Source organism: Dromaius novaehollandiae, chromosome 4, assembly GCF_036370855.1.
Source record: "Dromaius novaehollandiae isolate bDroNov1 chromosome 4, bDroNov1.hap1, whole genome shotgun sequence".
NCBI lineage: Eukaryota > Metazoa > Chordata > Aves > Casuariiformes > Dromaiidae > Dromaius > Dromaius novaehollandiae.
Window position 1 is genome coordinate 12205546 of NC_088101.1, and position 23390 is coordinate 12228935.

The following is a 23390-nucleotide window of genomic DNA, read 5'->3' on the forward strand; positions in this document are numbered from 1 at the left end:
GACAGGATACAAAACCCCATGATAGGCTATTTGTTTGAAATGCCTCTTTCAAAGGATGTCACTTAGGAAAGCAAAGCCCATATGTTCAGTAACAGTGTCATGCTATTTGGATTACTGAAAGTGGTTCTAGCGCTAATGAGACATTTTTGAAAAGTGAGGTGGGGGAGCTTTCCCTCGCTTTTTTTAAATCCACAATTAAGCCATCTTATTGTTACGTGAAATGTTTCGGTCTACCGTCAGACAGTCAGAGCTGTTTTCAGGGATTGAGATAAAGACTGAAAATATACCGTTAACCCCATTTTTTAGGTATTAAAAGAGGTGACCAAGACAGGAGTGATACAGACAATAACACTGTAAAATAATGCAATTGCAATTAGAGAACATGGTTTTTAAATCATGTCATCTCATGTGTCCAAACTTTCCCCAAATAGGTGAGTTCTCAAGTTCACAAAGGAAAGTAAACAGGTAACTCTGAGACAGGCAAGATTTCTCAGAGTGTTTTCAAGAGGAACAGTGGCTGGGCCCCATTTGCTGAAATCCTTAAGTGTATTTTATTCTACCCAAGTCCCATCATAAGATTTAAACACGAGCCTCAATTTTTGACCAAATCAGGTTCTTAAAAACTCTTACTGACTGGAATGTCGAGAACTCTAAAGGTTTATCTCAGCTCACAGATGAAGCCAGAGCGCCTTCCTAAAACCAAGATAAGAATTATTTAAATTTACTTTGGAAAATAAGTCATGATCATTTGGATTTCACTTTAAATTTCTGTCAACTGCAGCAAAACTCTCCAACTTATAACTTTAAGGACTGAACTGGATACATTCCAAAAATGAAATAACTACTAGAAAAAAAAATAATTAAGAATGAAAGAAGCTGAAGTGTCTTCTCTTTGTTTCACGAAGAACTGGGGCTTTGGAAAAGGGAGATGTTTCCCCATTTAACTTGCCTAGCTTTACAAGAGAAGACCTATCTTCTATGCAAACAAGAAAGTAACATTATCAAAATACAGGGAAATACGACTGGGGAAAAATTGGCACTGGATCCTAGGGTAGCCGTAGCAGCTGAAGCCATTTTTTTTTTTACTACGTTTAGATAGCTTGCTATAAAATGACACAAGTCTCCATAGAAACTGACAAAATCAGCTGCCTGTTTATTTTTATTTCTTTTTTGTTGAAGAGACACGTTGGTAATACGAGATAGATCAGCGAGCCAAAATCCACACTTCATTCAAGCTGAACTTGAAACTGGTAGCCTCTCGGTTAAAACCCTCTGCAAAACAGGACTGGGCAAACGCACCAACCAAGGGGCTGCTTCCTGACATCTTCCACGTACATCTGTTTTATTTAACGTACTTAGAGCAGGGAGGGTGGACAGAGACACTCCAAGTCCTACAAAACACGCGCCTAGGCAGGAGCTCTATGAGATGTCCCCATCAACAGGGAGCAGTGATTTCTGATGACAAATGTTATGAATATATCTGTTTGAGGCTAATATAAAACACATTTTTGTAGCTTAAATTTCTGCAAAGTGTGAAATATAAAATACAAAACCGTTTTTTTCCAGACAGAAAATTGTATCAGTTTTTAAATCCACAAGCAGTAGTAGATTTTTACTAAAAACTTTTATTTCAATACAGCCTGCAGGATCTGGGCTTTTGTTGTTTTTTGGTTTTGCAAACTACTACCTTGACAGTGTCATGTCCTGTGATATTTCTGTTGCAGTTTCATGCCTTACAGGCAACTTCTTATTCGACTATGCTTCATATGTCCAGTTGCTACCCCTAAAATTTTTTTTAGTCTCACATACTGATGAGAAAAGAACAGAGTTCAATTTCAGCACTGGCAAGTTTTTAAAACCACACCAGCTCCAAGTCATCTGCTTGGAAAAAGGGGCTTGTAAAAACCTTAGGGGTAGTTCAAAAATGGGAAAGCAGCAGGAGGGAAGAAAGCATTTCAGGAGTGGACTAAAGAAGAAGTCCAACATGGAAAAGATGACTCCAAGCCATGCAGCATATGCTTGCCTTACTTGTAGAAAAGGAGACAATGTGCAGTAGCTTATAATTTATGCACAAGTTCAGGCTCAATAAACCTTAGACAACACTGCTCCAGAGGACTGATTTATGAGAGCATTTGTATGTGCTCTTCAACTGAAACAGAGTTTATCTAAAAACAATCCTGTCCTAGAGGGTAGTTGTTCTCTGTTTGAGCCTCACTTAAGAACTCTTAAAAAATAAAAGAAAAGTAAAAATCTGTATCTAAGTGTACGGTGTCATAAGACTAGCTATGATGGGCTAAGAACTGCCAGCAACGTTATATATTTAAGCTTGGCTCAGCGCATGTAAATTTAAAATGGGCGCAGACTTTAAAGGTACATACTGTACAGGGGATAAATATACAGAGATATATAAATCAATACAAGGAAACAGAAGCTGCGGGGCACCTTTGCAGCACCTGCTGCCTATGACCTACACAGATTCACAATAAGCAATGTATGGCTAGCACGGACTTGATGTCACGTTTTCTACCTATCCACCAAGCCATCAAAATGGGTGTCTCAGTCTGGCCAGACTGCCCTTTGAAAGGGAAAGATTATCTCAGATGGGAGTTTCTTGGTTTAAGTCCACCTCCCGTTCAGCAAAAGAGCAGTCAGTGTGTACAATGTGGGGTGGAGCACGGCACCATTAATGCAGATCTGTTTTTTTCCAGGGAAAACTATCAAGCATTTTCAGTCCCTGCTTCCCAGCGGCTTCTGCATTCAGCCTCCCATGTGACTGCTTTAGGGAAAAGTCTCTTCTCCACAGCAACAAGCCCCAGTACATGAAACGCATAAGACAACATTATTCCTAAATTTCACTTCTGTAATTACAATTTGGAGCTTTTCCCCTCCTTCAAGCTTCCTACGTTCAAATGCACAACTCCCAGGGCCGCGCGTTCCCGTTCCCATCACCTCCCCTGAGCCTGTCTGAGGTTCTTGGGCTATAACAAGCCAAGCACGCGGTACAGAACATGTGCTGGCGTTATGCTTTTAGGCCAGCTTTCTGTTAGTGGAAGACAATACCTGACCCAGCATAAAACTCGACTGGCACAGGCAGGCCCTACCAGGCAGAAAGCCCGGTTGTATAAAATGTTTTGGACACATCTGAAGCAGCCAAGAAGGCTAATGCACATTCAGCACTTCACACAACGTGGTCACAGCGTTTCTGATCCATCCTGAAGTGGTAAGAGGTTTCACCATATGCTGGTTTCAAAAACATAATCCAGCATAAAGGATATTTTTAACATGGATGATTTCGTTAATCTGCTTCAACAGTCAGCCTTATAAACACTCCATGTGGCACAACTAAGCAGCAGAGATTTGTGTTACACGAGCGGGAATTTCTTAAATCGTGCTTCACACTGAAGCCCTCACGAAACTATGGATGTGCTATCAAACCACAGACGCAGACCTGGAGAAAGCACATGACAGAGAGCTGTATAAGTATGCCAAGGGGCTTATTTGATTTCTAAATATCAGATGCCTTCCAAAAAAAACCCCAAAAAACAAAAAACAAAACAAAAAAAACCCTCTGCAACCCTTAAGTAGTCAGTAGATGAAAGTCCCTGTAAGACAAATTTCTACAAGTCAGATGACAGTTACTCAAAAGTAGAGAGGGATGTGCTAACATTTGATCACACTCAAAAAGAGCTCAAAGCGCACAGCTGTAGAACTAAGAGTCACCAAATCTGATTGACAGCATACACACAAGATCCAGATGGAGGAAAAAACTTGCTTTTTCCAAAAATATTAGAGAAAGCCAGCCAGTGGGGTTTCAAAGACTAAGTAAAGCTACGGCAAGCCAACTCCATCCTCACTAGAGTGACGACTGCCTGTCTGGGAGAGTTAAGAGCGGCTGCTTGCCAAGGGAGTCGAGACAGAATCTCTTCTGAGAAAGGACACTCACGCTGTTCTCAGCCCACGCATCTCCGCACTCGTTTCAGTAGCTTTGCTAATTTAATAACCATCAATCGAAACTAATGCAGAGCTGATAGCTTGAAATTTGGCTGCTTGAATTTCTTGCTAAGTGTCCTTCTTGCCTCCACCAACTGCACCGGAGAAAAAAACTATATGAATTTATTGAAGATTAAGAAACAACATTTCCCGGGAGAAGTGGAGAAAGGAGAGTAATGCAAAACCAAGTTATTTTAAAGCCATCTGGGAAGGAACCGATATAAAAAAGAACTTTCCTCGCTTCCACCAATTCAAGCTCCAGTTCGAACGACAGAGACAAAGAGCACAGCCCACAGCATCATGAATCCAGAGAGTCATTTTGTCTCTCAACAGCGCCAAGTATCTAACAAAATACCAATTATGCCAGCACCGGCCCCAGATCCCGAAGGCTGCAGGTCCTTTATGAATGACACCCACAAGAATCATTCAGCAGCAGCATAACTGCAAGTGACAAGCCCTTTCTGCGTCACCACAGCGGACCTGCAATCCGGTTCAAGAAAAGCAGCCTCTTGTGCCCTCTGGGAGTTACCATCAGGCTGTTGGGACAGAATCAAGCATGTTTGATCGCTGGCTATCACTAACCAGACTTACAGCCGCACGCAGGGGAAACTTTCCTGATTCAACATTTCACCTGATGATATCAGAGGGACACATACATATGAGGTTTTGCCAGTGTTAGTAGAAAAAAAATAATCGTCATGGAGCACCAATGGTCACTGGGATAAAGGATAGTCCAGGGATTACGCCCTCAACCTCAATGCTGTGACTAAATCATTGCTAGTAGCCTCACAAAAGAGCCCATCCACATGTTTACTCCCTTGACAGCACCTGCAAAGAGAGCAGCCAGCGATATTATACAGGTCTCAACAAAATTCCCTGTAGTGGACAAGAGGGAGCAAGACACCAACGTTGAGGAGTAGAGCAGTACCTTTTGGTGCTCCTTGCCCTTCTCTGTCCTCCGGTAATACAGTGCGGAGAGTGCTACACTGTAGTGACCTGCCACCTTGACTTCCATGTGTGATGCCAGGGAAGAACATACCAAGCCCTTGATCTTTAATCTCAGACCTGTAGGCCATCAATCGCCCTGTAATAAGAGTTGGCCCCAGACCACGCGGGGGCACAGGACGGCATTTTTGCTGCATTAGTCAGTGAACACTACGATACGGGTTTTGTGCAGCCAGGACACCAACTATAACAGGAGGGACATGATGCAGCATAAAAGCAGATTGGTAAAAGCAGACAATACATGATCCAGCATAAAGTCAATCCATTTAAAAACATTAAACTCATTTAACCAGCAAAATGAGTTTACTACTGGATCGGCATTTTGCTTCACGGGAGAGTAATGTACTTAATAGGGTTCTAAGTGCCCGAAAGCTGGATTTACTGTATCCTTCGACCACAGTCAAGAGCATATAACTGAACTGCTGAGCAGGCAGCTTCCAAGTTTTAACAAGACCGTCCTCTAGATGACATCCATTTAAGGGCAACCCAAAATAGACTTATTCATGTCAGCCTAAAACAAGACTGAGAATAAAACAGTAACCCAGAACGGAATATTACTTTTCTGCCAGAAAGTGTTCAGAGCTAGTTCTTATGAAGTCCTTCTAGTGACCACTACCAGGCAAGAGGAACCTGTGGAAAAAAACTGGTACCTGCACTGTGATTTACTGGTAAGCAGAACTGTTGCGGGAGGTCCTGCGTCCTCCAACGCAACCTACGTACTAGTGCAAAGACTAACAAGCTTATTTAGAAGACCAAGCAGATTTCTGGAAAAGCAAAGTGTAGCCTTAACATAGCTATTCGAAACAAAGTCTGAAAATCCTCATCCACTCTAGGATTGGACTTGGGGTGGGGGGCAGGGGGGAAATCATACTTATGGAAAGACATGGCCTAAAAAAATTAAGAACTTTTTCATCTTCCATTACCAAAGGACTGCTACTCAGGTTACTCATAGGCTCTTGTACTATTTTTACAGCCTCGCAAGCAAGGTCAGTAGCTGGCTCCTTTGGACTCCGGTGACACGAACAGGGGACTATCCATAAGCACAAGTTTCTCAGACATGTCTAAAATCTCTTCAGAAATGGGAGACTCCCAAGTTCCCGAGGAACTTGGCCGTTTCAATAAGTTTTTCAAGCATGGCATTTTACCTTAAGCAAGACACAAAGAATAATTTTATAGTTTCCTCATTCTCTTTCCTCCTGAGCTTTGTAAAGTAGAAGTCCTTCCTTCCATTTTATAAACTCAAAAGCATCCTAAAGAGTCACAGTTAATCTTAACACACTGTATGTGATATGTAGCCTACAACAAAATGAAGTGCAGTTTGATTTTAAGGAGAGCGATAAAATTAGCACCTGCTGCCAGGACAGTAATTAAAGCCACCAAGGTAAAAGGCCAGGAATTCTGAGCTAAGATCTGATCTACAACAAATATGTGTGACCAGGCTTATTTGTTCAAGTTCATCAACCACCACCTGCTTTCACCCTCTTTTCTTTAGGCAGATGCAGGTGAAAAAGGAGGTAGACATTCTTGGTGAAGAAACCTCAGAAAAACCATTCTAAAGCAGACCTGAAACAATTGTTTTGCTTTGGTAACACATACAGCATATTCATAAAAGAATAACAGGATAAAATAATTTTTACATTCCTTTTTAGGCTGGCAGGGCCAAGGAAACGTTTAGCTGGCCTATTGATTAAAAAAAAGAAATACAAAAAATTAAATGCAGTTCTGCAGTTTGGAGTGTCAGGTGTGGCCATGAAGAAAGGGGGATTGAGCAGGCAAGAAAAGGCAAGGCAAGGCAACGTGCACGGCCAGCACCCATTCAGCGTAACCTGCACAGCTCAGTCTTCATCTGGCCTCTCAGGAGCTGTTTCACTTCACCCCAAACTCAACAGAAATCCGTTCTACCAGTATTCCTGGGTGTTGTACTCAAACCAGTTATTTCCCACAAACTTCACTGGCTATCTTTAACCAGAAAGCTGTGTGCCAGAACATGGTACAACGGTGCCCAGCTCCAGATAATTTTCAGCAGAGTCTGGACATTAAGCTGCCTTTTGTCCTTTCTGTGATAAGGCCTTTGGTAAGCAAAAACGGTAAAAGATATTCCCTGGTGACTCTGGCAGAGTCATGCGCACCTTAACCATCAGCTGCAGGCACCTTCTTAAACACAGATTATAACCACCAAGCTTGTAAATCTTCATGTAATTACAAATTTCTTGTAGACACCTGTTAACAAAGAACTGCTTTATGCCCAGCATCTAATCACAATATGGTGTTTAAAGGTAAAAGGAAAACAGCTTACGATAATATTAAATCCCAGTTATCTGCACCCATTATCTTGCATTTTCTTATTGCTCTACTAAGCGGAATGATTGGTCCGGGAGCAGAGCCAGAAAACTTGGGCTGATACCACAGTTCAAGACTCCATACACAATACCAAGAATTTCAAAGTAAGGGTCAAATCCAGAGCAGTACTGAACTTTTCCTGAAAGGCATTAGCTGCCTTTATTGAGTTATGAGTCAAGAGTCCGGCCACCCCAGAAAAATACTAAGTTGTTCACAACCCAAGCCATTACTGTAGCAGGAGTACTTAAGGCAAAAGTGTCTTGCTCATCATTTGGAATAAAAAGGCAGAAACGGGTTCAAGAAAGACGGTTTCATTTGAAATGAAGTAATGACAGAGACTTTTAGAGTTCGCAGAAACCTCTATGCACTCCTACATTTCTCCACCACTGATGGCTCAGAGGACATTTGGGTTACTCAGCAGGAGATCTATTTTGACCATGAAGAGCAGAAGTTGGTTTTGCAATGCTTTTTAATAAATTAAGTTGCATATCTAATTTTCAGTGAATTGCATTGGCTCTAGGCTCTTCTAGCTTGATTTTTAATTCGAGTAATTATTTTAAAAGCTGTAGACATGTTCTTCCTTTACTCAGTGTCTGGAGAGGATTCTGACACTGTAAGATACAGTTGGGATTTCCACGGACTTGTTTTGCAGCATATTGCCTTTCAACAAAAATTATACATTGCATTTTTGGCAAAGGGAAGAGATGGATGATCCAAACTAAACTTGCAAAACAAGGACATTTTTCTTTTGCAGCAATTCCTAATGTTTCACTGTTTTGTTCATGGGCCCAGAGTACCTGTTCCAGGCTAAAATGTCGTGTGACAATCACAGCTGCATGCCCACTCTTATACCGCAAAGAGGAAAAACCCATGAAACTGCGAATAGTCAGAGTATCATGGTTGTAGTTGAGTGCCCACAAGAGACAAGAAAGGATGCCTGGGCTCGTCTACACTGTCAGCAAAGCACGGGCCCAAGCCTAATGCTCAAGCCCAGACTTGCTTACATTCTTTCCATGCTAGCAGGCTCTCAGGCTTGGCTTCAGAGCACTCCTAAAATGGAAAATCCAAGGCCTACCACGAAGCCGTGCAGACCCACCTTTTCCTTCATGCCACCGGACACCAGTAAGGCCAACTGCTCTAGCACGGCCTAGAGCACCAGCAGCCACTGCAAGCAGGTCTCTGCTACGTGCAGCGTGTGCAGGCTCCCAGTGCAAACCCCAAGGCTTTGAGCCGGCGAAGCTCTGAGCCACAGGACTTGGCGTACTTCAGCCTACTTGCAGACCCGGACTCCAAGCACAGCAGTGACACAGCCAGCGGCAAAGAGAGCGTAGCATGGTACCAGTCAGTCCCTTCTCCTGCAGCCCGCTCTGATAGTCACTTTCATCGAAACAGAAATGAAAGAGGAGCTATACATTTTCAGCCACGCATCAGAGTGACACAAGTCATCCACCTGACCTTAACTGGTAATCTTCCTTCGTTCTGCATTCAAAGCTTAATTAAGTTTATTTCCAATGATTCTTACACTTTCATCCACGTAATGCACAGTTTAAAAAAGCACTCTATCTTTCTGAACAAATTTATTTTCAGATTAAAAGCTCCACGATGCTTTTTATTTTAATCCTTCCCAGAGTCACACAAGCTATCCATGTTAAACAGAGCAAAGTATTAGGCAGATTAACACACTAATCAAAGGAAGCGTTTTCCAATTCAAAGCATAAGAAAGACAGGCACTCACCTTTTCTTCTACTACACTAACTGAAAACCTTCTTTTATCTGACAGGAGAGAACATACTCAGGACTTGGATTCACCCTAGTAAGGTTTCAAAATCCACCTCCCTAGGCACAGTTAAGTATAAAATATACCATCCACTGAAGGCCCCACAAAGCATTTTCAAAAGTCCTATGGCACAGAAGACATAAGCTGTGGGAGCCAGACTGCCTTTCCTTCTAAAACCCCGATGAATCCAGTTCTAACTTTTCAATATATTAACAGGTAACATTCATAAAAAGGTAGAAAAGGTCAAATCTTATTTTAACTGGAGTAAGAAGCATACACACAGTTATGGGAAATCTTTAAATATACCCTATTCCTGGGGAAAGTGTACTTGAGCTTAAGCAAGAAGACTTTTCTCTTTCCAAACACATTTTGGTAACATATGTATCAGTAACATATTAGATACATAAACCCACTCCGAAACAGGCACCATTTAAACTTATTAATTTGCTAACATCAGGCTGTTCAAGATCTTTCCTCTATAAAATTAGCAATGCCATCTGACAAGGCTACAGCTGAACTTCCATAACTCAAAACAGATTGTCTAATGCCACCCTTAAACTCCCAACCAACGATGATGCCCTGAAGACTGCGCAGGTCTTCAGCGCCGATTTCCAACGCGCCACCCCGCCACCCAAAAGCAGCTTATGGTTGCATCTAGACTTTGCCCATTTACTGGATAAAGATAGCCTCAGGCCCAGTTCTGCCCATTTGCTTCACCCACTGTGCTATCTCACACGCATTTCACTTGTTGCTATCAGTGGAGCTACCCACCCAGGCCTCAATCCAGCAGAGCACTTAGACATGGCCTTTAAGCTCAATCAGTTGAATTGCTCAAAGGCCAGAAGTCACCTGTGCTAAAGCGCTTGGCAGGATTAAGGGAGCAGCCCCACTTAAATCAACACCCCATGTATTGTAAGAAAAGTGCTAGAATTAGAGCTAGGACTGTAAGTATTAGGACTGTAAGTAGCACCATAAACTATGTTGTCAGACCCTGTGATCAGGCTGTTGCTCTGGATTTCCAGGCTTTCTCTAGGTGCTGATACAGATACTTATTGCACCAAAACGCCATTCATCTCAGTGCCTTTTAAAGTGCGTATACATCGGCAGCATTACAGACGAAGGCATCGGGCACTGCTTCCATACTGTGCCGCATTTGCTCTTCGCCCAAGACGCCGCTCCTCAAAGTCGCTTATTATTCACAAACTCCAGCCCTAATAGATCATGGGATGTTAGACAATTCAGGCGCAGCTACTCGCAGGGCACTACGCGCTGCACTGTTGTGCCATTAAGGCTTTGGAACGAAGCTTCATTGGGGACGGAAGAGAACAAAGTGCCCAGCTATTTTTTCATTGCTATTATTGTTTCTGCCTAGAAAGAGACACAGGCTGGTCTATTTAACAGTGCTACTGTTCTTCAGTTGGGCCGTTTGTCTGCTGAACGCCGTAACTGTCAGACATGGAAATGATATCAGACTATTCAAGTTTTACAAGAACTTGGATAAAATTCACGGCTTCATAATCACAAAAACAAAATTTGCCAGCTCTGAGGGCTAAGCAAAATTTGCATGTACAGCTCCCATGAGAACTACATTTAGTTTTCATCCAATTCCAGTGCACTGTAAGAGGTTTAATATACTCCGACACTACTTTTCCTTGAGCTATTGAGCAACTATTTCCCAACCTCAATCTAAACAGAGTCTTATTATATTTAGCAACCTTGTTGAAAGATCCTCACACTTTTCAAGCATAAGGGTTGACAACGTGTCTGAAGTGTCAGTTTTATAGTCACAGGTACAATAAAAGCAGTTAACTGAAACCTTTTATTCAAGGTTAAGAATTGAAATTAGAATGAGATCAAGAAACTCAGGAGGTGATTAAAAATGTAAAAGCATTAAAAAACTTAAGGCAGAAAGATTCTCATCTTGAAGTTGAAAATGACATTGTCAAAGGTCACCAAATTCCGTTTCTGCACCTATTATGCACAGCAGACAAAATGTAAAATTAAATCTCTATCAGGGAGTAACACATAAAATTTAACCTGTTTCATTAATTCCACAGATTAGCAGCAGAAACCTTTAACAGGTTAAAAAAATGAACCATACACACCATGTCCCCCATACTTCTCAGCACAGTTTTTCACCCACAATTATGTGTGTTCCTAATCATGCAGATCATGGAAATGGCCAACTTCTTGATTTAGAGGCAGGAACACTCAAATTGACCAAAAAAGAGTTCAAAATTACCTTCAAAAAAACTGTAGCAAAAAAATCTGTAGCCAATGGAAGCTAAATTGAAAAAGCAGCCTTTAGGCCCAAAAAGAAGCAGCAGCAAAGACAAAACTGCTCTAATTTATAATGACCTGCAATTCACAGCCTCTGGCTGGATCATAGTTGTTCTTCTCTGAACCCCAAAGAAAATATTCATTATGGACTGTACCTCACAGAAATGAATTTCTTTTTAAGGAGAGGAATGTCAGAAAATGTATCAAAGCCAACCTTTTAAACCTCAGAATATTTTAAAATATTTTCATTTATTATGGTAACAACATCAGAATTCAACAAAACTACTACAATTATGATTAATAATAGAATACAGTAGAATTTTAGTAATCCTCAGTCTTAAATGAAGTCATTGAGCAAGTCCAATAATTGACAAATCCAAATTTTCAAGACTTGCAGCAAGATGCGAGATTTATGGGTCAGGACTTATGTCTGCACAATTAAGACTTACTTAAATGAGATTGACTAAACAGCATTTATGAAGCATATATCATATAGCATCAAAACAAAAATATGAACTTGTCTGCCTATATATGTAGTTATATAATAAAGCTAGGATATATGTGTGTACATATATTTTTATATTTATACACACGCACACAAATTCCCCTTCAGTTTTCCTGTTACTTCTCCACCAGGACTAGCTCTGCTAAGAACAAACATTTCTAGAATCCAGATGCTGAAAGTTCATCGGAGCCACAAATGAAAAGAATTTTCATTTTGGTGATCCCGAATTGGCTCTTCAACAACTTATCTCACCAGAAAAATCAGAAAAGAGAGCCATTTGCAATTTCTTCCAACGTCCCCAGCAGGATCAGTCATACTGCAGAATATCACAGGGGTCATTCTCAAGCAGTATGGATCACATCTTACTATCACATACTAAGTGTCCTGTTCTCCTTTTACTTATACAGCTAAAAATTTGGACACAAATCTGTAAGTCCAAAACAAATACAACTAAATGGCAAGAACTGAGATCTAAAATTAGGCTAAGTTTCCCAGATATCTGCTAGTCCCTTTCAATGCATGCAGACATTCACCTTACTGACAGTCCCTGCAGCACCTTCAAAACTGACTTCTGTCGAAAAACTAGTACTTGCAGGAGAGTAATTCGAACACATTTCTAGCTTTCTTTTCACTTATGGTAATGAGGCAGGTGGAAAAACAAGAGGACAGATGATACTGTGGGTATTAGTAGTTCAACAGGTCACCACGTAGCAGCTGGGTTTAGGAACACCTGACACAACAGTCAGCTTTTGCTCCAACGGGTTTCTTGCAGACCCCCAAAGGCTACAGCAATTCCAGCTGTATGATGTTCCAAACAGTGTTCAGCCGTACCCCAGGTAAACGAGTACAGGGCCCTGTACTAAAACAGTGCTTATATTTCATAGGAGGTTTTTTAAACCATAATTAATATCACACGCTAACTTTCAAGGCATAACATTACAGTAACTCCTTGCTGTTATGTGTTTGAGCTGAATATCCATGCAAGCCTTGACCTGAAGGACTATGACCACTCCTTGACGCCACTGTTCAGTTCTGCGTAATCAGGAAGGTCTATAAAGACCGGGATACAGGTGGCAACCACTCCAGGAGATTGTGACAGGATTTAACTAGGTACTTTCAAAGCTCTGTAGCTTTTTACTGATGCCACACGCTATTTTATCATGAAATGAGAGGCCATCATAGCCTTCAACACTGTTCTAACAGCAATGAAAAGCACTCCTGCCACAAACAGCATACAATCCAGAGCAAAGGCAGTAGAAACAATATGCTAGGGCAGCTCCAAGTTCAGGGCAAAAATCTCTGGTCCCAGCAGTGCCAATAAATAAAGAAGCATTGCTTTGCATGGTAGCAGCACTTCATTGCAAACTTGATAGTAATATTTCTGTTACGTTTTCATTTCAAGTCACGCAATGAAACGTACTTAAGAGAAGGACTTCTGCCTCCCATTTCCATTCTGTTATTTACAGGGAGCGTAAAACAGAAGCTCTCCTTCCACCGCAAGTAGCACAATGGCATGAGACCATCCACAGAGACACACTGCTTTATCAATGTTAACTGCAAACTGCTATTACTGGTTTCTCAAAGTGCACTCCTTCTGAGCCTCCTAAATGCATTAGAAGCCGGAAGCAGCTAATTGACTTTGAATGAGAAAGCCCGATAGTGGTTATCAGAACCCTTTTCATTTGCTCAAAGCAAAAGTTCAAATTCTTAATCCAATGCACAAAGCAAGTATGTGAAAGGCAGGTCACTGGAGCATGACAAGGATGCTATCTTGCTAATGCAGTGAAGTCATTTTTACCAATGTCACATAGGAGACGACCCAATGCCATACCACCAGAATTACAACACTGCGAATCTTGTTTTCAACGAGGTATCTTTAAACCTGGTATAAAGCCCTCCGGTGCTCCCAACCTGCAAGAACTGATTTAAACCCAAACCACAGCTTTCACTGTTTTGATGATATTCACACGTGCGCTCCAATACCCCAGCGTAATAAAAACAAGTAACAATCAGTCAGAAGACTAGCAGATCCCCACTGCCAGCCTGGCATATAGGCACACAGCAGTGTTACTTTCTGCACCCACAGGAGTACGTGCTCTCACAGTTCCACCTTCCTGAAGCAGCCGCTCGATCCAGGAAGTCTTTGCTCAATTAAGGAAACATTTTGCCTTTACAATAGCCTCCCTCTTGCAGGATGAAATCTCTGACCCTATTGAAGAACCATTTCCTGAAAAAAGCTGCTTGCGGAATTACCAGGAAAACACAATAAGTGCAAGTCTTCTCTTCACTCTCTCTCACAACAGTTTTCATTCACAACCTTGCCCAAAACACCTCCCACCCTGTTATTTATTAATAGGTCCTCCGAGTGGTATCCCGGCTAAGAATCCTTCGGACTGAAGCATCAGCTGCTGAGAAAACACCTTTGTACGTGAGCCGGGCGCCTCCCCGATGTTCAGGTAGATCAGAAAACAACAGGAGCTACAGATTTCCCATTCTCGCAGGGATGTTTTTCTTTGAACTGCACTTTGTGCACAAATTCAACCTTTTCTTATCAACGCAAGGCATCAGTAAGCGAAGTATTTGCCCTACACCGACAGTAGGATTACGAAAGCGTATTTTGAAAGTTCCCCTACTGAATACCTTTTAAAACCCAACTATGAACCACACCACAATACAAAACTAACACATAAGGTTGTTTCTGACTGCGCTAGAGCTTCAAGATTTAAAACCACAATGTGGAAGTTTAGAGGAAAATTCTTTACAGTTATCAGCTGCAAAAAACCCTGCTGAACCTTGCCGGGAGCTGAATGGATATGCGTAGAGGGTGTTAACTTGCTAGGAATGCCCTGTGCACACAAATGAAAACTTCATCCCTCCCCCCAACACTGGAGAAAAAAGGAGAAAAAAAAAAAAAAAAAAAAAGAAAGAAAAAAGCCGGCCCATATTTCCTGCTCACCCCACTTTCAACTCTAGCTGAGCCGCCAGTTCCTCCTGGGCTATCCGTAATCCCTCTACAATTGCCAGAGCCTTGAAACCTTGGAAATGCAGCTTCGAGTAGCCTCTTCTGTCAAGTCCAGCCACTGCTTGTACAGACATGAAACTCACACTCTGTAAAAGTGGTAGGGGAAAGGAAACAAGCAAACAAACCCCTCCCATAATATCCCTTTGGAAATGTAAAAGTCTATGGTTTTACTTCGGATGTCTGACTCGGGGGGGGGGGGCACAGAAAAGCATCACTTCAGATTACACTAACAAACTTCAGATTGTACTGACATTTGCAAGCAGGTGAATTTACATCCTGTTTAGTTTAGTGACATCTAAAATCACCAGCTGGACTAGAGCCTTGCAAGACTGGACGCTACAACCTCCTGACGTGATGGCAGTCACTAGGAAGGATCTTTCAGCGCTTGCTTCAGCACTGAATTACATGCAGGAGAAAAAAGGACAGAGACCATTGCAAAGCAGGTAGTTCATGTACACACAAGCATGCGAATGAGCACAGGCACACACAGACAGATGTAAACACTCCCGTTAAAGCATGCTGCATATGACTGGAAACTAGAACAACAAAATTAATTCTACCATGAAATAGTAGCTGGGGTTTAGGAGCTTTGGGTGGGCTTTTTCTTTTTGCCTGTACCTTCCTCTTAATGCATAAATAATTTACATTTGATTTTGAGCCAAAATAAGAACCAGGCATACTTCTGCAGACTATCACATCAGCAATTAGTAAGGAGCAAATTCTATTCCCACACACAATATGCAGCTCTCAACATTTTGTCAAATCCAGCTAGCCAAGTTTTTTTTTTTTTAATGGAAAATAAGTACATTTCAAGAATAGCTAGAACAATAAAGCCACTAAGTAGCTAGCAGCCCATAAGCACAAAGGCATTTTTAGACGCAAAGTAAACTCTGTCTCTCTGAAACAAAAGAGGATAAATATCTACACTATGTGGAACAATTCTCTGACGGAGTGGTTACTGTTAAGACTTGCCTTAGGGCCTAATCTTGTTACTACTTATGCACTTGACTTCTAGGAGCCATTCCGTAGAATGATTAAATAGAGCTCTTTTCGCAAATACAAAATTACTCCATCCGGGCAGGTTTACAGCAACAAATCACTCGTGCCCCGAGGTTGCACCCTATGGCAGGGCTGGCTCCCCCGAGCTCCCTGACCTCAACGGGAGCTGAAGGCATCTGTCGGTTCCCAGGCACGACCAACGCTTCCCTCGGAGCACAGAGCCTGGTATCTTTTTAAAGCTGTGCAATACCAGGAAGCTCTCAGCATATTCAATATAAAATGCATTAACTTCTCTAGAAAACAAATACAAAAAAGATGCGCTCCTAGCAAAGGATAGATCCATTGCAATTAACATTGTCATAAAAAAAAAAAACATATACGAACAGGGGAGTGACTTAGTACTCATTTCCATGTTTGCTCTCTACCTGAGCAGAGCACCTCTGGGGTGCAGTTCTTCGCAGGAAGCTCACAAGGGGAAGACAAGCAGCAAGGAGCTCTTCTCGGATCGTTCAAGGCAGGGAGAATATCCCCACACGGCCGAATGCCGGAGAGAGCATTCAAAACTGGAGAGGAAATCTGATTTCCTTGAAACGAGCGCTGCTAGCAGCTCACTAAAGCGCAGATAAATTGAAACTAGGAGAAGTTTTCAAACCACGTAAAACATTCTAAAGTTATCACTAACTAGCGAGCACCAGAGAAGCGCTCCTAGAGAGGAAAGCGCCCTTTGTGTTTTCAGCCTTTAAGGAAAGTAAAGGAAGAAAAAGGAGACTATCCGGTCCCGCGCCCTAGGTACTCCCCCCCTTCCCCCCCGCCCGGGGGGCCCGGCCCCGCCGCACGGCAGGCTCCCAGCGCCCGCAGACGCTCTGCTCACGCCGGCGCCCCCGGCTCGGGGGCGAGACGCCCGCGGCGCCGCCGCCGAGGCCGCCGGGCAGGTGCGGCGCGGCCGCCCCGCGCTCACCTCCGGGGCTCGGGCTTGCGGCGGTCCTCCAGCTTGGCGGCGGGCGGCGGCCGCGGGACAGCCGCGGGCCGGGCGGGGAGCGGCGGGCTGAGCGCGGCGGCGGCGGCGGCGGCGGCGGGGCGGCTTCAGCAGGCGGTGCGGGGCATGGCCGCCCGCTCGCCGCGGCGCGCCCGTGTGCGCGGGGCTCGGCCCCGCTCTCTGCCCGGAGCGCAGCGAGGCGCCGGCTGGCAGCGGGAGCGCAGCGCCCGCGGGAAGCGCCCGCGGCCGAGCGGCGGCGAGGCGAGGCGGCTGTGCTGGCGGCGCGCGGGCCGGCGCGCATTTAAAGCCGCCCGCAGGCTCGGACGTCCCCTCGCCCGCTCCCATGCCGTCCCATCGCATCGCGTCCCATCCCCCGCTCCCTCCGCGGGCGCTCGGCCGCCGCGCGGCGTCACGGGGCCCCGGGGCGGGGAAGCCGGAGGAGGAGTCTGCCGTGCCGCGGCGGCTGGTGCGACAGGCTCGCCCGCCTTCCCCGCCTGCCCGCCGGCACGGGCGGAGCGGGCGCCCCGCTGCCGCCCGCAGCCCGCAGCCCGCGCCGGGCCCCGCCGAGCAGAGAGCGCGGGCAGGTGCGCGCCGCGGCGGGCAGCGCGGCAGCCGGCGCCGGGGCCGCGGAGGGGGCGGCAGCGCTGCCACCTGGGCGCCCTGCAGCCGGCGCGGGGGCGGCGGCCGTAGGACCCCGGCCCGTCGCAGGCCCCCGCGCCGCAGCGTCACTTCGCCCCCCAGTTCTGCGCGTCCCGGCCGGCTCGTGATAGCCATGCCCTGGGCCGTGCCCCGCGCGCAGTCCTGTGCTCCGCTACCCCGTTTCTCAGCTCTGCACCGGGCGGGAAGGCAGCCAGCACGACGCGCGCACCCCGGGGAAGCCCGGCTCCCGCACCAGCCGAGCGGCGGATGCTTTGGCTTGCGATGCAGCAGAGGGGCGTCCGCAGGAGCAAAGATCTGCGCTTCGCCACAAAAGCGTAGTGCAGAGGGCAACCTTTCAGAGGGCCTAGCGTACTCCTGAAGCGGGAACCACCTCACTTAAAACACACAACCAAGGTAACATCGTGGTCAAAAAAACCCCAAACAAACAAAACGACAAAAAACCCACCCATATACTGCAGAGCAAAAACCAGGAAAAAGTGTCCAGCATCATTCATGCAGTCCATTACAGTTTGTCAAGGAAGTAACACCTTACGTGGTGTTTCTGCTTAGTTCCCAGCCCGGCGAGGATAACCTATCACTAGGCATTTACGGGAACGCCTGCAGCCTGGCTACATTTTGAACAAGGCCCCGTGCACAGGGCGGTTATGCACTTTAAATTCCTTCTGGTAAGCTGCTGCATCAGCCCCGGGAGAACCGCTGCTCACCGTCCGAGCCTTCACATCCAACATCTGACCTTTCTGCCTGTACACGTACTCTTAGACCCTGTCTGTCTCTCTCTCTCACACTCACACTTCTATTTTCAAGAACTGCCCTTCAAAAAGTTCCTTCCAAACTGAGGGTAAAGCAGAGTACCAATGCCAAAACTAATCTCCCTGTTTTGTTCAGTAGGCTGTGGCTCTTGTGCTGAGCTTTGCCACCCAGGCCAACGTGAGGAGACGCGTAAAATATTTTTGAACAACTGGGCTCTGCAAAGAGCTCACAAGTAACATGGCAGAACAGCAATCCATCAGCAGAAAGGACACGAGCGCTCGGGGAACAAAGGCGACTATTGTTGCTCTGCAGAGAAAAACGCCACTTCTTCAGCAAGGTTTAGCATTACCGTATGGCAACTGCCTCTTCAGCTAACTCCTGAACTACCAGGCTCCACTTTTGTCACCTGTCCAAATCAAGTATTCGGGGATAATACGCAATCCCTTGTGCAGGCAAAAAAGGAGCAGCAGCAGAAGCCACAGTACTTGCAGGTCAGAGCAAAAACACCGCGGAAGTGGACTATCTCCCCTGCCCAATTTCTACTAGCCCTTCTGCTGCTCTCACCCCTGTACTTTCCTCAGCCTCTGAAAACAGGTATCTGTCTTTAAGCTACTATTCCACCACTGCCTTTTTAATGGGTTCCTGAATGTTTTCACATCTATGGTCTGAACCTAAACTGGTCACGACTTGGCCTCCTCTGCTCCCTTTAATAAATCAAACTCCTTATGGGTTTCCAACGGTTGCTGACAAGCTGAAAATGACTTGAATTTCTTAGAGCTATGTTTCCTTTTAACAGATGACAGCTGCTGTGTTAACAAAAGCCAAGCACGAAACGAATTTAGAAGTTTAGTATAGTCAAGCCTTAACCCAAATAACTATCCAATTCTAAACCACGTCTCCCTCTTCTGAAGGCATACATGACGGCTCAGAACCAGCCACTCTTCTCCCCACGATTTAACTTTGTAATTCCAGTTAGCATGAACCTTCAGGCTCACATCTATTTCTAAACGGGAAGTTCACTTGTTTAGCTGCTTCAGAAGATTGTTATTGCTTCTTGCCACTTGAACAAGTAATACGTGGTTTAGGATTTTTTTTCACTGTGGTGTTTAGTTTCCTCAGTGAAAGCACCTCTTTGGCCATCCTTAGCAGTTGCCCTTTAGCTCACAGTTTCGGTACCACATCCAGCTCCCATACCAATTCCATTTCTTTACAAAACATTTAACTTAAAATACTATCATCTTAAACCTATGCATTTAATTTTTTGGCTAAAAGTTGTTTTGGCATTACAACGCATGAGTTTTAAGTCTGTCTTTAAATATACCATCACTACATATAATGATCTAAAACCCTAACAAAATCATTTCCAGGAGTCCTTAAATCAAGAGCCAAGTCGGTTATCTCAGCCAAGTTTTAAAATGCGTGCATTCTACGTACGGAGACGCATGCAAGTAGAACGACATAGTTCTGTCCATCATTGTGACTGACAACACAAAACCCCCCCACCAACTGGACCTGATTTGCATGATATGCTGTCGTGTACATGTACATTTTGACACGACTTGCACACTTCAGTTTGTATTTCCTCCTAAAAAGATTTGGTCTAGTAATTTCCAATATTTTTTCCCTATTTCATTTAATAAACTGGGATAAGCTCATCATTTAAGACCAAAGCCTGCCAACTTTCTCTTTGTAGAATGGGCATTGGAGAAACAGAGTTTTGTCTGTGAAGTCTTTGGTTGTCTATTTAAATGTGTGCTTAAGTCCGCCGGCTCCAGCGCTGCCCACAAAGGCTTTGCTAAGAAAAGGTGTGCCCAGTGACCTTCCCGAGGCAAGGCCTTCACCCAAGCAAACCTTGTACTCAAGACAGAGGCAATACAGCCTGCAAAAGCTATTGCAGAGAATACCACACCACGTTCAACTAAATATCCACTGTTAGACAGAAACTGTCTGCCTTCTTGCCCAGTGTTCAGTTTTCCTGAGAAGTACCACAAAGCATCTTTGTCAGTGACAGCATTTGACATTTATAAGGACAGTGAGAATGGCTAAAGTTACAATGATAAGGATTAGAACATATATACATGCATGTGCCCAGCTGAATCGGTAGAGTAGAACTTTCCATACGGGCAGGTTATTCCATAAACATATATTGCAGAATTTCTTGCAGATTCCTCAGCAGCCGCTTACACTGACCACAGCATTGTCAGAGCCAATGCTGAACTAAACGGAAACTGGCAATTTCTGTATTTCTAGAGTTTTTTGCAGACTACTGAATGATAAAGTATTTGTATTAAATTAAATCAGGAGTAATACAGTTTCAGTCAGGAAGTCTCAGAAGCATATAACCATTTCAACAAAAAGAATTAGGTGCAAAGAGACTACAGGTATATTTCTCAAGGAGGCTTTTTGTATCGTTTTACTGCGTTGACAAACAGTCAATGTCAAGTCATCATTTCCAAAAGGGGGCTCAAACCTGAAAACTCTGGTGCACGCAAGTAATCACCTTTTCATTAACAAAATCAGTCATGCATTGTTTTCAGGACTCAATCCTTGATCAAAACTGTTCCTAAAGACCATGGGGTTTTTTGTTCATTTGTTTTGTCAAAACCAGACAGGTACACTCCTCATTCTAGTTGTTGAAGTCAATAGAGCAAATTCCTCCATTACACAATGAGCTTAATAATAGAGCTGAATTAGTCCGATAGCACTAATTCCTAACAACCACTCATGAAAAGCAATTCAGTTGCTCCCATATTTGTGTTCTCTGTTTGTGTTCAAGTCCCAAAAATCAGGAGCTTGTCTGTTCTTTTCATCTGCTTCCTAGGAAATCTAAATAGAACAAAGTCCCATACAACATTACCTTGATATCTGCTTATTACAATATAAACAAACTTACTGGCTTTTCAAACTAGATTAGCAGGTTCTGCATTTTCTAATATTCCTGCCTAGGTTAGTAGCCAAAGCAACATTTAATGGGAAGCTGACTTTCCAGACTCTGTAAGAGTCCTAATTCAGGACCCCAACTGAACTTCTGCCCACTAACTGTGGCACCACATACAGGGCCAAAGAAACAAACTGCAAAATTCCTGCTGCCTTCCCCCACGCAGGGTCACACATTCATCTTTTCACAGGATCACAGAAGGGTTGTGGTTGGAAGGGACTTCTGGAGATAATCTAGTCCAACCCCCCTGCTCGCGCAGGGTCACCTAGAGCATGTTGCACAGGATCGCATCCAAGCGGGTTTTGAATATCTCCAAAGAAGGAGACTCCACAACCTCTCTGGGCAACCTGTTCCAGTGCTCTGTCACCCTCGCAGTAAAGAATTTTTTCCTCATATTCAGATGGAGCTGCCTGTGTTTCGGTTTGTGCCTGTTGCCTCTTGTCCTGCTGCTGGGCACCACTGAAAACAGTCTGGCCCCATCTTCTTGACACCCTCCCTTAAGATACCTTTATGCATTGATAAGATCCCCTCTCAGTCTTCTCTTCTCCAGGCTAAACAGGCCCAGCTCTCTCAGCCTTTCCTCATAGGAGAGATGCTCCAGTCCTCTAATCATCTTCACAGCCCTATGCTGGACTCTCTCCAATAGTTCCCTGTTTCTCTTGTACTGGGGAGCCCAGAACAACTTGTCAAGCGGACCTCTAGTTAAGGTTGCAGGGTTGAACGCTTGGAGACCAGAATTCTTCCCTGGGAAGCAACACAAGTTTGTGCTTAGCACAGATTCGCAAGCAAGACCTGCCAATCTCTTGCAAGCTACTGCTTCCATTTTCTGAAGCGCCCTTTCTTCCTTGCAGAAACATCCCTCATCTTTCCAGCAACAGCAGCCCCTGCACACAGGGTAAGGGCAGGCCAGCGAGGACGGGGAGACGCCGAGCTGCTCGGGACAGGGCTGCCCGCCGGCGGCCCAGCAGCGCTGCTCGGGGGCCCTCTGCTGGAACCGCTCGCCGGAGCCCCGTCCGGGCCAGGCCGCCCCCACAGCTCGCCCAGTGCCCGCCGGGCCCCCGGCCGAGCCAGGCCCAGAGAAGCCACTGCTCCAGGCGCAGCCTGCCCGGGAGAGGGGGGCGAGCAGCAGAGTCCTCACTGAGGAACTTGCCTTTCGGGCGCAGCGCTCGGTATGTTTTAAGTTTTGTCCTGCTTGGTATGAGAGGGTGTGAAGCAAAACCAGCCTTTGGTCGAAGAGTCCAAAACACAGGGCTTTGCTAAAATAAGAAAAGTATGTTTATTTATACACCCACAAAACCACCAGAGCTTAGGATGCTGAAACATGCATTTCCGCTACCCACAACTGTCAGGATATTGAAACAACACTCATCCTCCCCAGCGTAAATAAATTTGGAAGCTGGGGGGGGAAGAGGGGGAGAGCATCCCAGCTGACTGAAGCACTTCCACACTTTTAAACACATTGCCTCCTCTCTGCCCTCTCAGAGCGAGTACATGCAGCAACCCAGGCAGCAGGGACATAGGTTCTTTCACATGTCTCAGGGGGCAGGAGAAATTACAGGGCATGAAGTCAACCCACCTTAGCACCAGGCCAACTGCATCTACGTGAGAATGAGGAAAAAGAGCCAGAAGCGTTTCTCTGCTATATGACAGACACAGGCAGGAGCATCAGCTCAGGAGAACCTCCAAGATTTTAGCACTGACTGGAGAGGCATGGAGGAGGCTCACCCACTCTCAGTGTAAGGCCAAGTCTACCAACACGGCTAATATGTATGTTCACAACATGCTATCAAAAGTAACTGGAACCCTTAGTGAACTTTCTTATCCCCTAGCTGAAGGTACCTTCCAAAAAGCAGATGGTGATAGGTAGTGTTAGGGGAAAGCACACATGAGTAAAACAAATTCTTCCTGCTAGTCTAAAACTGAATTCTTGCCTCTTCTACACTAATAGCATATGCTCTTGAGCACTGAATAATATCCTGTAGGAAGAAGCAGCTTGACTGCCAGGCCACTGTTACCTCTTAATTCAAGACCATGTCTTTTCTTTACAGGGAAAAAAAAGAAAGACACAGCTGGATACCTAACTAAGCCCCAGTGCCAAGCCCCTGAAAGATGAAACACCACCAGGTGATTCTGAAACAGAGCTTACTT

At 44.8% G+C, this 23390-nt stretch overlaps 1 protein-coding gene across 3 annotated transcripts in view; it reads right to left on the reverse strand.

Annotated features, from left to right (window-relative positions):
• SLC4A4 (solute carrier family 4 member 4) overlaps positions 1–23390 on the reverse strand; it is a 229217-nt gene that overhangs the window by 180722 nt on the left and 25105 nt on the right. The window contains exon 1 of one of the 3 annotated variants that reach the window (XM_064510423.1): positions 16877–17321. The exons of 1 other annotated variant lie outside the window; for it this stretch is intronic. The gene's annotated coding sequence lies outside the window, so the exon portion shown is untranslated. Of the gene's footprint in view, positions 1–16876; positions 17322–23390 lie in introns of those variants that run through there. One more of the 3 variants, XM_064510425.1, reaches the window with a different exon arrangement.